This window comes from Enhydra lutris, unplaced genomic scaffold (assembly GCF_002288905.1).
Source record: "Enhydra lutris kenyoni isolate GAN:26980312 unplaced genomic scaffold, ASM228890v2 scaffoldscaffold42, whole genome shotgun sequence".
NCBI classification, from domain to species: Eukaryota; Metazoa; Chordata; class Mammalia; order Carnivora; family Mustelidae; genus Enhydra; species Enhydra lutris.
The window spans coordinates 7,616,692-7,633,040 of record NW_019154126.1 but is presented as its reverse complement, the minus strand read 5'-3'; the positions used below and the strand labels follow the sequence as shown (position 1 = coordinate 7,633,040).

Genomic DNA, 16,349 nt, shown 5'->3' with positions numbered 1-16,349 from the left:
TTTAGAACCATCTAGAAAGCTTCGTGGTTCCTCCTGATGAAAATATTTTCTGATCATTATTTTGCACTTTATAAAATACACGGATGCCAGATTAGCCAGGTCTACAAAGTAATCACATACACACAAAATAGAAACTCCTACTTGGGATCAGTGCTATGGAGAATGCATTATAGGACAGCAGCAATGACCTCATCAGCTTGTTCAGGGAAGGATCTTGCCAAGGAAGGGATGACGGATGGGGGAATCTGAAAGATGAGTACACATTAACTGGGGGAGGCAGGGGAGGCAGAAGGGATGGTGCTGGAAGGACTCTGGCTGAAGATACATGTGAGGTAGTAAAAGACTAACGAAAGTGGAACAAAATGGGTCAGAAGGAATATGGTGTATAGTGCGGCTGGAGGACTGGGTAATGGTCCAGCAACACAGGGCCTTGAGAGAGTTCAGTTTTTGCTCTGAAAGCGATAAAAAAAATCACCAACACATTCCAAACTGGCTGGGGCAGTGGTGGGTGTGGCAGAAGCCAGTTGTGACCACAGACCCTACTCCCATTTAAAAGACTCCATCTGGCTCTTGTGTTGAGAGTGTGTGAGAAGGACACTGGTAGGTGCATGATGACCAGGGTGCAGGTCACGGGAGCAGTACCCAGGAGGGGCAATGATGAAGCCACGGACAGTGCTGCAATTCCTGCCATCGGCCAGAAGGAGTGCCCACATTCTAGAGAGAGATTCCTAAAATATAATCAGGAGTTGAGGATAGATTGGTAGTGGGGTGAGGAGGAAGGAGTTGAGACAACAAATGGAGTGGCAAAGAAATCAAATATGAAAATCTTTCAAGGAACCAGAAATGGTCTGGAATGTCAGAATATTGGTAAGAGCTGAGAGGTCAAACAAAATGGGAATGGAAAATGCCCTCTGGGTTTAGCAGTGTGGGGTTGCTATTGACCACAGGTGAGATGGGGTACTTAAATAGGTGGGTGGAAGACAGATCGAGTACAGACCACACTCTTCAGGGTTTGGAGGAGAAAGAGTCTTTGTGTCAGAAGGGAAACAAAAAATAAAATCGAGATGGCCCACTAAAATCCTGTGATTTTAGAATCACAATGAATGTAGATTTAGGCTCACAATGAATGTAGGTTTCAAACCAAAAGAATAGTTTGTATCATTAAAAATGCAATGATCTAAGAATTCCAGTGATTTACAGGGCTTCCAAAGGCATTAAAATATTCCATTTCAGCCCCAGCAGATCAGAAGAATTAAAAGCTTCAAATGGACAGTCCTTTTTAGCAACATGTCTACATGGGAATTAAAATAGAGCTATCCATGAGATTGAACTAGCTGCCTGGAACACTGGGAGAAATTCGAGAAGCCCAGAAGGTATCTGCCATGAGTCGGTGTGATTATCAGACTTAAAAGTATGTGGGGGTACTGATAGTTTCCCCTGGTTTAGATGGACACTACTCTCAGAGGAGTTTTGCCTTCAAATCCCCAGCTCTCCTACACAGTGAGAAAAGCGCAATGGACTCTACATTAGGAATTAGAAAAATCAGACATTGGTGGTCGTCCTTAATGAATCCAGTTAGATACAGAATAGAAGGCAAGGGGTTCAGAAAAGCCTGTCCAGTAATCCTTCACATCTTAACATGAATTAGCACATGACATTTCAGTGGCAATCTCACACAGAGAAACTGGAGTTTTGAGGAAGGACGAGGGAGAAGTGATCTGGGGACATGGAAACTTGCTATTGTACAGTGCGTCTGAACCCCGGAGGCACTGCGTTGAGAAGCAAGAGAGAAGCTTTACAGAATATCAGAAAAGGGAGGGGTAGGGGGAAACCCGGGCCGTTGATGCAGAGAGGAGGTTCAATACATTTTTAAATACATATGAAATGTAAAATGAATGAATGCTTCCCATACTTGGCCATTTTGCTAAAGGTCCATCCCAACTCTACCTCAACCCTCTCAAAGTGCTGCTCCATAACTCAGTAGCCAGAGAAAAAGCTGATAGGATATGTGATCCAGTGTTCAATATGGGATCAGCATGAGTCTCAGGCTAAGGAAGAGAATAAAGATGAAATTCAATTGGCAACTCAGATGACTGGGTTTTTCTCTTAACAACTGTGCATGGATATGTTTAAGCTGATGAAAGACCAGCCCATGTATTTGAAAATATAAGAACCAAACCAAGGTAAGATGAAATATAAAAGAATATGATTACCAAAGCGCATGACAGGAAGACAACTGAAACTCAGAAGTGTAGGAGGTCTGTGGAAACACTGGGTCATTAGACCAGAGTTTCAACAATGTAAAGAAACAGCGAAGAGAGTGTAAGCAGTGCAATAGGGAACAGAGGCTTTGAAAGGCAGACCAGCCTAAAAAGACGCTTATCTGACTCGGGTTCATAAAGCGATATGGTTGATATTGAGTACAATTTGAAAGATAAGTTTTGAAGTAAAATGTAGAAGAATCAGTGAATCTTATGTGGGTCTGATGCATTTTTATGGCAAGGTTTATATTCTGAAAACTAAGACAGGAGCTACTCCCTAAATGTCCAAGAGCCAGTTTCTGTTATTAAATACGGCAGGCGTAATGACACAGTGTGGTTTTTGTGGCTTCTCTAAATGCACGGGCATGCTTATGGCATGACAAACAGAAGATGCTATGACAGGATATTAACAGTGAAAAATGTTCCCGATGCAGAGGAAACGAGGAAAAGAAGCTTTTTCAATCTGACAACTGACCCAAAACACCTATCATAAAGTACATACATCTTCTTAAATTCAAAAAAAAAAAAATATGTATGGCTTTGAGGTGTCCCCACAGTCACCCTGTATAAATCATAAACAGCACGTATTTGAGGGACATGAGGAGCGGAATAGTGGCTCGGAAAAATGAACATGGTTTTGTATAACGAAAAGAACCCCCTAATAGAGAAGGCTCCTGCTTCTCTCCAAGAAATCTGCGCTACAAAACAAAATGCCTGGGATAAAATAACATTTAGTTAAAAAAAAAAAAAAAGACTAAATGGGGGTGGAAAAAAGTGTAAGCTCAGGACATACTGACCAAAATCAAACATTAAGCCCTGCTTTTGGAGAAATATTTCAGAAATTAGCTGGAAGCTTTGTTGCTGAAACTGTCTGGTTGCTCAGTCCTATGATATCTCAAAAAACATTGATTAATTTATCCATTTTTTTTAAGATTTTTATTTATTTATTTGACAGCGAGAGACAGCCAGAGAGGAAACACAAGCAGGGGGAGTGGGAGAGGGAGAAGCAGGGAGCCCAGTGTGGGGCTCGATCCCAGGACCCCAGGTTCATGACCTGAGCCACCTTAATTAAGTGATTGAGTCACTTAATGACTGAGCCACCCAGGCACCCTATCCATTTATTTATCTGAAAATTTATATCCTTTCACAAAACTGAATCTTTATTTTTATTTTTTAAAAGATTTTGTTTATTTATTTAACAGAGAGACACAGTGAGAGAGATTGAGAGCACAAGCAGAGGGAGCAGCAGAGGGAGAAGGAGAACCAGGCTCTCCACTGAGCAGGGAGCCCAATGAGAGGCTCAATCCAAGGACCCTGGGACCATGACCCAAGCCAAAGTCAGATGCTTAACTGACTGAGCCACCCAGGCGCCCCAAAACTGAATCTTTAAATAGCACTGTTTCAGTCATGTAATTATCGTGTAGTAAGAAAAGAATATTAACATATGTGATAGAAGGTGTGTAAGTTAATTTTGTTCATTGTTCTATTTTTGTCCAAGGAACTCTAATAAAAACAAAAGCAACACACTGGCTGATATTTTAGAAAACTCAATAAATCTACTGATACAACACTGGAACCTTTTCTTATGTATCCCACATAAGAAAAACAAAGGAGTAACTTTCAAGAAATTTTAATCTAATCAAACCGGGGGGGGGGATAATTCCAGATTTAAGAAAATTGCTACCATGTGATAGTTATCTGTAACAAAGTAATCAGACACTAAATACCTGTTTTACACATAATTTGAACGGCATCTCATTGCATCAGTCTTAAAATAAACGTGTGCATTTACATTAATAGCACTATTTTCAGCCACTTAATTTTCAGTAAATATGTGACTGATAATATTCAGTCATTTTGGCTCCAAACTCACATCCATGAAACCCAGGGATGTTTAAAGAAATCAAAGGGTATTAGAGGATCCGAAAGAAACTAAAAACAAAATCACAGCAAATAACAGCATGAGTTTTTACGGGGGAAAAAAGGGAAGTAAAATGAAAATTCAGGACTGTTGCTTTGTCTACCTCTTAGTTTTCCATAATTGATTACACAAATGAATACAGTTCTTTGAAGTAAGAAGACAATTCATGAAAGCTAATGCAGTAATTCCCATGCCAGCTCCCAGGGAATCTAAGACTAATTACTGAAGCTCAAATGTCTTCTGCTGGGATAAAACCTGCCTACCAAAAGTTTCCAGAGCTTTGCAAAGGAGTTTTCAAGGGTGAAGAAGAGGAAGTAGAGAAAGAGGAGTAGAGAGCTTTTCATATTATCGTGTTTAATTTAGATTTAAGCATGTTGGTATGAGTCTCAAATTCATGAGTATCCTGCCGAAAGACATGATTATTCATCAGTCTCTAAAAATGCCAGGGAGAGAATGTGAAGAGCAGTAATTCCTCAAACTGAAATCCAGGTTCGAGTTTCCACAAATTTATTATATGGGTATCGGCTGCTGATTTTAAAAGCAGAAGGCAGACAGTTCAACAATCTTTGTACAGCTATGTATAAATGAAATTAGATGCCAAAAGAAAGAGAGAAGGTAGGACATCTTCAACTCTTGCTTAGGAAATCTTTCTTTAGGTTCCACTAGGATCTCGCCGAAATGCCAGTTCATGACTGAAACTGAGAACGTCCACATGACAGGAAGGGATACACCTGAGCTAGGGCCACAGCGAAGCTTATGGTCATCACACTTACAGAGAAGATGAAACAAGCAATACAATCCCGAAGCAAAGAGAGCCTCAGGTCTGGAAGTGTTCTTAGAAATACTGTTGTCCATTCTGGGGGCCCTAGACTCCTTGAGAAGCAGATGGAAATCAGGGATCTTTTTTTTCCTGGAAACATGCACAAAATTTCAGATATAGTTTCAGAACTTCATAGAACCACTCACGTGGACCTCAGATGTTTTTCTAAGAAAGACAGAGAGAAGCTCGGGTCTCGAGCCTGAGGTTACAAGTTCTTGGACTCAAGATGAAGAGCTGAGTGAAAAAAGGTTTAGAAATTGGTAAAAAGAGGAAAAACACCAGCAAGTGAGCTGGGTTGGGGGGATGCTGAGAAATTAGGCTTTTCAAGGGCCACATTTTTTTTTATTAAGTTTTAAAATCCAATATAGTTAAAATACAGTGTTATATTCATTTTGGGTGTACAACATAATGACTCAATAATGCTATACATTACTCACTGCTCCTCACAATAAATTTCCTCCTTAATCCTCATCACCTATTTCACCCACTGCCCTCTCTTGTCTCCCATTTGGTAATTACCAGTTTATTCTCTATAGTTAAGAGTCGTGTGGGTGGTTGTCATTTTTTAAGATTTTATTTATCTATTTGACACAAAGAGAGAGATCACAAGTAGGCAGAGAGAGAGGAGTGGGGGTGGGGGGAAAGGCTCCCTGCTGAGCAGAGAGCCTGATGTGGGCCTCGATCCCAGGACCCTGAGATCATGACCTGAGCCGAAGGCAGAGGCTTAACCCACTGAACCACCCAGGCACCCCATGGGTGATTGTCTTTTTCCCCTTTGTTTTGTTTCTTAAATTCCACATCTGAGTGAAGTCATATGGTATTTGTCTTTCTCTGACTTACTTCACTTAGCATTACACTCTCTAGCTCCACCCATGTTGGTACAAATGGCAAGATTCCATTATTTTTTATAGATGAATAATAGTCCCACCTCTTCTTCATCAATTCATCAGTTGATGGAGACTTGGGTTGTTTCCATAATTTGGCTATTGTAAAGAACGCTGCACTAAACATAGGGTTGTATATACCCTTTGGAATTAGTGTTTTCATATTCTTTGGTGTCATTACTGGATCGTGAGGTAGTTCTATTTTTAACTTTTTGAGGAACTTCTTTACTGTATTCCACAGTGGGTACAATAGGTTGGATTCCCATCAATGGTGGGAGAGTTCCTTTTTATTTCTCCTCATCTTGTTGTGTTTTTCATTTTTGCCATTTTGACAGGTGTGAGGTGATATGTCATTGTGGTTTTGATTTGCATTTCCCTGACAGTGAGTGATGTGGAGCATCTTTTCATATGTCCATGGCCCTTTCCAGGTCTTCTTTGGAGAAATGTCTATCCATGTCTTCAGCCCATTTTCATTCAGATCGTTCATTTTTGGGGGGTGTTGAGTTGTATCAGTTCTTTATATAATTTGGATACTAACCCTTTACTGAATATGTGATTTGCAAATATCTTCTCCCATTCTGTAGGCTGCCTTTTAGTTTTGTTGATTATTTACTTTCCTGTGCACAAGCTTTTTATTTTGTTGAGGTCCCAATAGTTTATTTTTTATTTTGTTTCCTTTGCCTCAGGAAACAATATCCAAAAAAAAGTTGTGAAGTTGACAGTTATTAACTGTCAAACAGGTTACCGCCTGTGTTCTCCTCTAGGAATTTTATGGTTTCAGGTCTCACATTTAGGTCTTTAGTCCATTTTCAGTTTATTTTTGTGGGTGGTGTAAGAAAGTAGTTCAGTTCATTCTTTCAGTTTCATTCATTCATTCTTTCATTCATTCAGTTCATGCATGTAGCTGTCCAGTTTATCCAACACCATTTGTTGAAGAGACTTTTTTCCCACGCATATTCTTGCCCCTTTTGTCCAAGATGAACTGACCATATAGTTGTGAATTCATTTCTGGTCTTTCCATCTTGTTCCATTGATGTGTGTATCTATCTTTATACCAGTACCTTACTGTTTTAGTTGCCACAGCTTTGTAGTATACTTTAAAATCTGGGATCATGATATCTCCAGCTTTGTTTTCCTTTTTCAAGATTGTTTTGGCTATTTAGGATCTTTTGTGGTTCCATATAAATTTTAGGATTATTTGTCCTAGTTCTGTGAAAAATGCTCTTGGTATTTTGATAGGAATTGCACTGAATCTGTAGATTGCTTTGAGTGGTATAAACATTTTAAAAATAGTTGTTCTTCCAATCCATGAACATGGAATATCTTTCCATTTGCTTGTGTCATCTTCAATTTCTTTCATCAGTGTTTTATAGTTTTCAGAGTACAGGTCTTTTACCTCTTTGGTTAGGTTTATTCCCGGGTGTCTTATTATTTTTAGTGGAACTGTACATGGAACTTTCTTAATTTCTCTTTCTATTGCTTATTAGTGTATAGCAATGCAATGGATCTTTATACCTTGATTTTGTATCCTGTGACCTTACTGAATTTGTTTACTAGTTCAAGTAGTTTTTTTGGTAGAGTTTTCAGCATTTTCCATATATAGTATCATGTCATCTGCAAACAGTGAAAGTTTTATCTCTTCCAAATCAGTAAATCTGGATGCCTTGTATTATTTTAAGATTTTTTTTTATCTAGTCATTTGACAGAGAGAGACAAAGTGACAGAAGGAACACAAGCAGGGGGAGTGGGAGAGGGAGAAGCAGGCTTCTTGCTGAGCAAGAAGCTCCAATGCAGGTCTCGATCCCAGGCCCCTGGGATCACAACCCAACCTGAAGGCAGATGCTTAATGACTGAGCCACCCAGGTGCCCCACGTTTTATTTCTTTTTGTTGTCTGATTGCTGCAGCTAGGGCTTCTAGTACTATGTTGAATAAAAATGGTGAGAGTGAACATTCTTGTCTTGTTCCTGACCTTGGAGGAAAGCTCTCAGTTTTTTACCACCAAGTATGATGTCTTCTGTGGGTTTTTCATACATGGCCTTTATTATGTTGAGGCATGTTCTCTCTAAACCTACTTTGTTGAGGCCTTTTTTAAAAATCATGAATGGATGTTGTACTTTGTCACATGCCTTTCTTCATCTATTGATCATATGGTTTTTATACTTTCTCTTATTGATGTATGTATCATATCACATTAATTGATTTGCAAATATTGAACCACCCTTGCAACCCAGGGATAAATCCCACTTGATGGTGATGAATGATCTTTATTTTCAATGTATTGTTGGATTTGGTTTGCTAGCATTTTGTTGTGGATTTTTGCATCTGTGTTCCTCAGAGATATTGGCCTGTGGTTCTCTCTCTCTCTTGCTTTCAGTGTTTTTAACTGATTTTGGTATCAGGGTAATGCTGGCCTCATAGAGTGAATTTGGAAGTTTTCCTTACTCTTCTAATTTTTAGAATACTTTAAGAAGAATAGGTATTAACTTTTCTTTAAATGTTTAGTAGAATTCATCTGTGAAGCTATCTGGTCCTGGACTTTTGTTTATCAGACTTTTTTGATTACTGATTCAATTTCATTGTTGGTAATTGGTCTGTTCAAATATTCTATTTCTTCTGATTCCATTTTGGGAGGTTACATGTTTCTAGAAATGTATCCAATTATTCTAGATTGTCTAATTTGTTGGCATATTATTTTTCATAAATTCTTACAATTCTTTGTATTTTTGTGGTGTGGTAGTTATTTCTCTTCTTTCATTTCTGATTTTGTCTATTTGATTCCTCTTTCTTTTTGTTTGTTTATTTTATGAGTCTGGCCAAAAGTATATCAGTTTTGCTGATCTTTTCAAAGAACCAGCTCCTGGTTTTTTTGATCTGTTCTACTGTGTGTGTGGTTTTTTGTTTGTTCATTTGTTTTAGTTTCTACTTCATGTATTTCTGCTTTATTTTTATTATTTCATTCCTTTTTCTACTGCCTTTGGGTTTTGTTTGTTGTTCCTTTTCTAACTCCTTTAGGTGTAAGGTTAGATTGTTTGAGATTTCTCTTGCTTCTTAAAGTAGGTCTGTAGTGCTATAAGCTTCCCTCTTAGAGCAGTTTTTGCTGCATCCCAAAGATTTTGGACTGTTGTGTTTTCATTTTCATTTGTGTCCATGTGTTTTTTATTTCCTTTTTGATTTCTTGGTTGACCCATTCATTATTTAGTAGCACGTTACTTAGCCTCTATGTATATGTTCTCTTTCCAGATTTAGTCTTGGTTGATTTCTAGTTTCATAGCAGTGTGCTCAGGAAAGATGTACATTGTGACTTCAATCTTTTTTGAAATTGATGAGGTTTGTTTTGTGGCCTAGTATGTGATCTTTTCTGCAGAATGTTCCATGTGCACTTGAAAAGAATGTATATCTACTGTTTTAGGGTGGCATCTTCTGTACATATCTGTTAAACCCATCTGGTCCAGTATGTCTTTTAAAGCCACTGTTTCCTTGTTCATTTTGTTTGGATTATCTGTCCATTGATGTAAGTGGGGTGTTAAAGTCCCTTACTATTATTGTATTACTATCAATTACTTCCTCTATGTTTGTTAATACCTGTTTTAAGCATTTGTGTGCTCCCATGTTGGGTTCATACATATTTACAACTGTTATATCTTCTTTTTGGATTGTCCCCTTAATGATTATATAGTGTCCTTCTTTGTCTTTTGTTACAGTCTTTGTTTTAAAATCATTTTATCTGATGTAAGTATTGGTAACCTGGCTTTCTTTTCAAATCCATTTGTATGATATATGCTTCCCCATCCCTTCACTTTCAATGTGCCTGTGTCTTTAGGTCTGAAATGAGTCTTTTGTAGGCAGCATTATAGATAGGTCTTGTTTTCCTATTTCGTTATCCTTTGTCCTTTGATAGGAGTGTTTAGTCCACATATATTCAAAGTAAGTACTGATAGGTATGTATTTATTGCCATTTTGTTACTTGCTTTACGGTTGGCTTTCTTTAGTGATATACTTGGATCCCTTTCTCTTTATTTTTTGTATATCTCTTACTCATTTTTTTCCATTCTATTTTATTTCTTTTCAGTGTTCGAAAATTCATTGTTTATGCACCACACCCAATGCTCCATGCAATATGTGCCCTCCATAATACCCACCACCAGGCTCACCCAACCCCTCACTGCCCCCCCACCCCCGAAACTTCAGTTTGTTTCTCAGAGTCCACAGTCTCTCATGGTTTGTCTCTCCCTGATTTCCCCCATCTCACTTCTCCTCTCCATCTCCCAAAGTCCTCCATGTTATTCCTTATGATCTACAAGTAAGTGAAACCATATGATAATTGACTCTCTCTGCTTGACTTATTTCACTCAGCATAATCTCTTCCAGTCCTATCCACATTGATATAAAAGTTGGGTATTCATCCTTTCTGATGGAGGCATAATACTCCATTGTATATATGGACCATATCTTCTTTATCCATTCATCCATTGAAGGGCATCTTGGTTCTTTCCACAGTATGGCAACTGTGACCATTGCTGCTATGAACATTGGGGTACAGGTGGCCCTTCATTTCACTACATCTGCAACATTACCCTGATCCCCAAACCAGGCAAAGACCCCACCAAAAAGGAGAATTTCAGACCAATATCCCTGATGAATATGGATGCTAAGATTCCCAACAAGATCCTAGCTAATAGGCTCCAACAGTACATTAAAAAGATTATCCACCATGACCAGATGGGATTTATCCATGGGATGCAAGGGTGGTTCAACATTCACAAATAAGTCAATGTGACAGAAAAAATCAATAAGAGAAGAGAGAAGAACCACATGGTCTTCTCAATTGATGCAGAAAAAGGATTTGACAAGATACAGCATCCGTTCCTGATTAAAATGATTCAAAGTATAGGGACAGAGGGAACATTCCTCAACTTCATAAAATCAATCTATGAAAAACCCACAGCAAATATCATTCTCAGTGGGGAAAAGCTGACAGACTTCCCTTGGAGATCAGGAACACAACAAGGATGCCTTCTCTCACCACTGTTGTTCAACATAGTACTAGAAGTCCTAGCAACAGCAATCAGACAACAAAAAGAAATAAAAGGTATTCAAATTGGCAACGAAGAAGTCAAACCCTCTTTCTTTGCAGATGACATGATACTTTATATGGAAAACCCAAAAGACTCCACCCCCAAACTACTAGAACTCATACAGCAATTCAGTAATGTGGCAGGACACAAAATCAATGTATGGAAATCAATTGCTTTCTTATACACTAACAATGAAAATATAGAAAGGGAAATTAGAGAATTGATTCCATTTACTATAGCATCAAGAACCATAAGATACCTGGGAATAAACCTAACCAAAGAGGTAAAGAATCTGTACTCAAGGAACTCCAGAGCACTCATGAAAGAAATTGAAGAAGACACAAAAAGATGGAAGACCATTCCATGCTCATGAATCAGAAGAATATACATTGTTAAAATGTCTATACTGCCTAGAGCAATCTATACTTTCAATGCCATTCTGATCAAAATTCCACCAGCATTTCTCAAAGAGCTGGAACAGACAATCCTAAAATTTGTATGGAACCAGAAGAGACCCCAAATTGTTAAGGAAATGTTGAAAAAGAAAAACAAAACTGGGGACATCATGTTGCCTGATTTCAAGCTTTACTACAAAGTGGTGATCACCAAGACCGCATAATATTGGCATAAAAACAGACACATAGACCAGTGGAACAGAGTAGAGAGTTCAGATATGGACCCACAACTTTATGGTCAAATAATCTTTGACAAAGCAGGAAAAAGTATACAGTGGAAAAAAGACAATCTCTTCAATAAATGGTGCTGGGAAAATTGGACAGCTACGTGTAGAAGAATGAAACTCGACCATTCTCTCACACTATACACAAAGATAAACTCAAAATGGATGAAAGACCTCAATGTGAGGCAGGAATCTATCAAAATCCTAGAGGAGAACATAGACAGTAACCTCTTCAACATTCACCACAGCAACTTCTTTCAAGATATGTCTCCAAAGGCAAAGAAAACAAAAATGAAAATGAACTTTGGGGACTTCATCAAGATCAAAAACTTTTGCACAGCAAAGGAAACAGTCAACAAAACAAAGAGGCAACCCACAGAATGGGAGAAGATATTCACAAATGACACTACAGACAAAGGGCTGATATCTTACTCATTTTTGATTTCTGATTACCATTTGGTTTGTATATAACATGTTCTGTATATAGCAGTCTATATTAAGCTGAAGGTCACTTATGTTTGAACTGATCACTTGTCTCTCCCCACACTAGGTATGTAGTGTCATAGTTCACATCTTTTTATTGTGTGAGTACCCTGACTGATCTTTATAGATATAGTTCTTCTTACTGCTTTTATGCTTCCTACTTCCCTTACTCTTGCTTGTGTTCTTTCCTTTTCACTCAAAGAGTCCCTTTTACCATTTCTTGTAAGGTTAGTTTAATGTCCTGAATTCTTTTAACTCTGTTTCTTTGGGAAACTCTATCTCTCCCTCTATTCTGAGTGATAGCTTTGCTGGATAGAATTTCTTGGCTGCAGATTTTTTCCTGTTAGCACTTTGAATACATCATGGCACTCCTTTCCATACAGGGCCATAGTTCTTACAGAAGCCAGCTCTATGCTACACTCACTTTTCTTCTTCAGGAGAGTCTAATTTCTCTTAACATTTATAGTAATGTCTTCTACATCTGTCCATCCCAGTGTCTGCTCGAACATAGCCTGCTCATTGTGGGCTTATTTTTCTCAAATGCAATTTCCCTCTGAAGTCTGTCTGCTTTTCACTAGCACTACTATCATCCCAATCAAGCAGACTCAAAATCTCACATTTTCTTCAATTCTGTTTTTCTTCTTCCATTTGAAACCTAGGAATCAATAAGGAACCAAGCCCTGCCGATTCTCCTATGTCTACTGCATCCATTTATTGGGTTCCCTCTTTGTGAGGGGCACTGGAGATACAAAGATAAGTAAGACACACCATGCAGCCACAGAGCTCACCATCGAGGGTCCCTTCCTTGCTATTTTTATAGCGATCACTGATGTTCTAGTTGTTTGTCATTCTATAGTACCTTTCTACAGTCAGCCCTTGACTGCTCTGGCTTTCTTCAGTCTAATCACTCCCTTCTAAGACTCCAATCCACATACCATTTTTCTGACCAGATACATTCCCTAAAATAATAAATTCATCATGTAATACACTTGAGGGGAATATCTTCTGGGGTTCTGGTATCTACAGGAAATCTGTGGACTCTAGTTAGATCATCAGAACTCTGTGTCTCAGGCTCACCCCTATCTACCTGCAGGTCTTCCCTTTAACCCAAGTATCCTTCAGTACATGTTTCCTGCTCCAGTGAAGCTGGTCCTGAAACTGACTGACTGGGCCCCATCACCCCTTCCTTTCTACTCATCCTCCAAGTCACAGTTCAGATCCTGTCTCTTTCCACAAAACGATTCAAGAAATTTTATTTCCCACCCTGACCGTGCATTGATATATTACAGTATTAGTATAAATCACTCATTTGGACACTATAAGTATTCATAGTTTTATTTTTTGTCTTTCCAAACTGACTACAATTTCTTTGAGGTTTGTAAGAAAACCTTGTATTTTTCTTGTGTACTTCAAGGTGTCCACTCATTTGAAATATATTTATTGAGGTTCTACTTTTGTGCCCTGCACTATACCAGACTGAGGGGTTCTACTGTGCTTTAACATAGTAAAACCGTAAACAGATATTTGTTGATAAACAAAATTCAACCCCCTGCTAGCAAGCGGTATTTATTTAAGGAAAATAACTCTTAAAAGCGGTTTTATTTTTAGATCATGTGGCCAAAGGAGTTCCTATAATTTCCCAATAGCCCCTCAGTGTCAACTGTGGGGAGTTTCAACAATCAGGCCAGAGATGGATTTAGAATATACTCACTTGCTCATTTTCAGCAGAATTTAATGCATCTTTTGTAATTCCTGTTAAAAGGATATGATCACCTTTTAAGGGGCCACATTTTGCTCCTCTTCAACTTGGTATAAAGTGCTCACATAAAGAAAATGGAGAATTTGCCATCTTTAATAACAGGAGATGTTTCTACACTACCAGTTTTATAAATAAGCCAGAAACTGCCTAGATTTAACCAGCTGTATTAGTAAAAATTTAGGGAAGTAGGGAGTTTATTATTATTTAATTGCACAGACTTCTGTTGAGGGTGTACACCATTTAGTTCAAAAATATGCCCATAAAAAGAACATTCTAATATAATAAATATTCAAGTCAATAAATAAATGTCACCGTGACTGTTCTCTTCCATGACAACAAACAATAAGTGTTATAGTCCCAGATGTTTACTGAAATTGGCCCTGGAGGGATAGATAGGCCATGGTAATCATCGTGGTTACTGATGTAATTTTTATACTGAGATGGTACTAAGGAGAAAATGGCCATTCTCTCTGCATATCATCCATCTCTACGGCTTTTAAAAATTTTTTTATTTTTTCAGTGATCCAAGATTCATTATTTATGCACCGCAACTCAGTACTCCATTCAGTACGTGCCCTCCTTAATACCAACCACCAGGGTCACCCAACCTCCCACCCCTCCAAAACCCTCAATTTGTTTCTCAGAGTCCACAGTCTCTCATGGTATGTCTCCCACTCCGATTTCTCCCAATTCACTTTTCCCTTCCTTCTATGCAGCATAATTTGCAGCATTGATTCTCAAGCAGCTTTGGATTTGTGATTTTTATTATAAAAAGAAAGGAAAGAAAAAACCTTAAAGAGTTTTGTATTTTTTTTTTAATTGAACCAGACGCTGTGTGAACATTTGCAGAGATCAGGTAAGGCTGAGAAGGAGGTTACCTTCTTCAAGAGAGGATCTGCTTTTGCTTCTATCAGACATCTGGGCTTATGGTGGATCTGAATCCAACTGAGGATGGAAATGATTCAAATCTGCGCTTTACTCATTTAGAGAACTCATCTTTTCTAGGGATTGCTGGAAGCTCTGCTCAGCCTCTCGCCTATCAGGCCATGCTTTTGCATTCAGCAAGTTTCCTGTGAGAAAATGCACCCTCAAATGCAGGGCTCACCCCCGTTGGCTTCCTTCTTCTTCTGGATTTTAATCCTGAAAATTCTCCCTCCCTTGGTAGTTTGCCAGTGCCCCCAAACAGTGCACTTTGCTTAGTAGACTTTGCTTACTTAGTATACTTTGTTTTCCTTGTATTATTTGCAGGAGGTCTGAGCTAAGGCAATTTCACAGCCGGAAGGAGAAGATCCTTTACCCCTACTCCAGTGATTGGCGTCACAACACATTACGCTTTCTAGCTGGTTATCTTGGACTAGTCTTTAGTAGCTCAATACTTCAGTATCTCCCTCTTCCTCTTTTTCTCTCTTCTGCACATGTAGAAAAGCCTCTCTAAACCAGACTCTTTGGCCACTTGTTGACCCTGGGATCATTTAAGTTACAACTGCCTATGTAACTTTCTACTCAGTCTCCCGGTCACAGGGATCTCTCAAGTCTAGTCTTGAGTGGGACTGTGTCTTAGTCCATCTGAGCTGCCATAACAGAACAGTATCGACCGGGAGCGCTATAAACAACAGTTTATTTTCTGCAGTCTGGGAAGCCCAAGATCAAGGTGCCGGCTGATTAGGTGTCTGGTGAGAGCCCGCTTTCTGGAGCTTAGATGGCACTCTCTTGCTGTGTCCTTACATAGTGGAAGGGGCACGAGGGGAGTCTGGGATCTCTTACAAGATTATCAGTCCCATTCATGAGGGCTCAGCCCTCATAACATACTCACCTCTCAAAGTCTCCACCTCTGAACACCAGCCCATTGGGAATTAGGTTTTGAATTTATGACTTCTGAGGGAAAACATTACATCTATGTCAGACTATGTACATAAAATATCCTGGAAGTTAAATACAAAAGAATCCCTTTTCTTGCTCCTCACCCTAAAAGGTCAGTTAGGAAAGATGCCTAATAGTATCCTATAGGGAGTTAACATATCCATGAGTCTACTCGACAGAGGGAAAATTCTCACTGTGAGCTCTAACCCAGTCAGGAGGTTCCTCTTTCACTCACTGGGAGCCAGACCGAACCCCTCTCAAACTGGCAGCAGAATTAAAAGGCAGCTGGTCCCATGACCAGAGCATAAAGTGACTGAAGGTGGGACAGGCAGAGCCACAGCAGCACAGTGTAAATCAGAGCTCCTTCCCATAGGAAAGAAACACAAGGAGCAGATTCTTCTTAGATACTCTCCCGGGATAGCAGGCTCTTTAAGAAGGTCTTCAAATGAAACAAGATGGGATTGGGAGGGAGACAAACCATTAGTGACTCAATCTCACAAAACAAACTGAGGGTTGCTGGGGGGGGGGGGGGGGGGTGGGGGGGGGGGGGGGGGGATATGGACATTGGGGAGGGTATGTGCTATGGTGAGTGCTGTGAAGTGTGTA

The 16,349-nt window shown here is 39.2% G+C and overlaps 1 protein-coding gene across 1 annotated transcript in view; it reads right to left on the bottom strand.

Annotated features, from left to right (window-relative positions):
• The window catches only part of LOC111155605 (ST8 alpha-N-acetyl-neuraminide alpha-2,8-sialyltransferase 6), a 150,816-nt gene that overhangs the window by 28,601 nt on the left and 105,866 nt on the right, over positions 1-16,349 (bottom strand). The window lies entirely within an intron of this gene.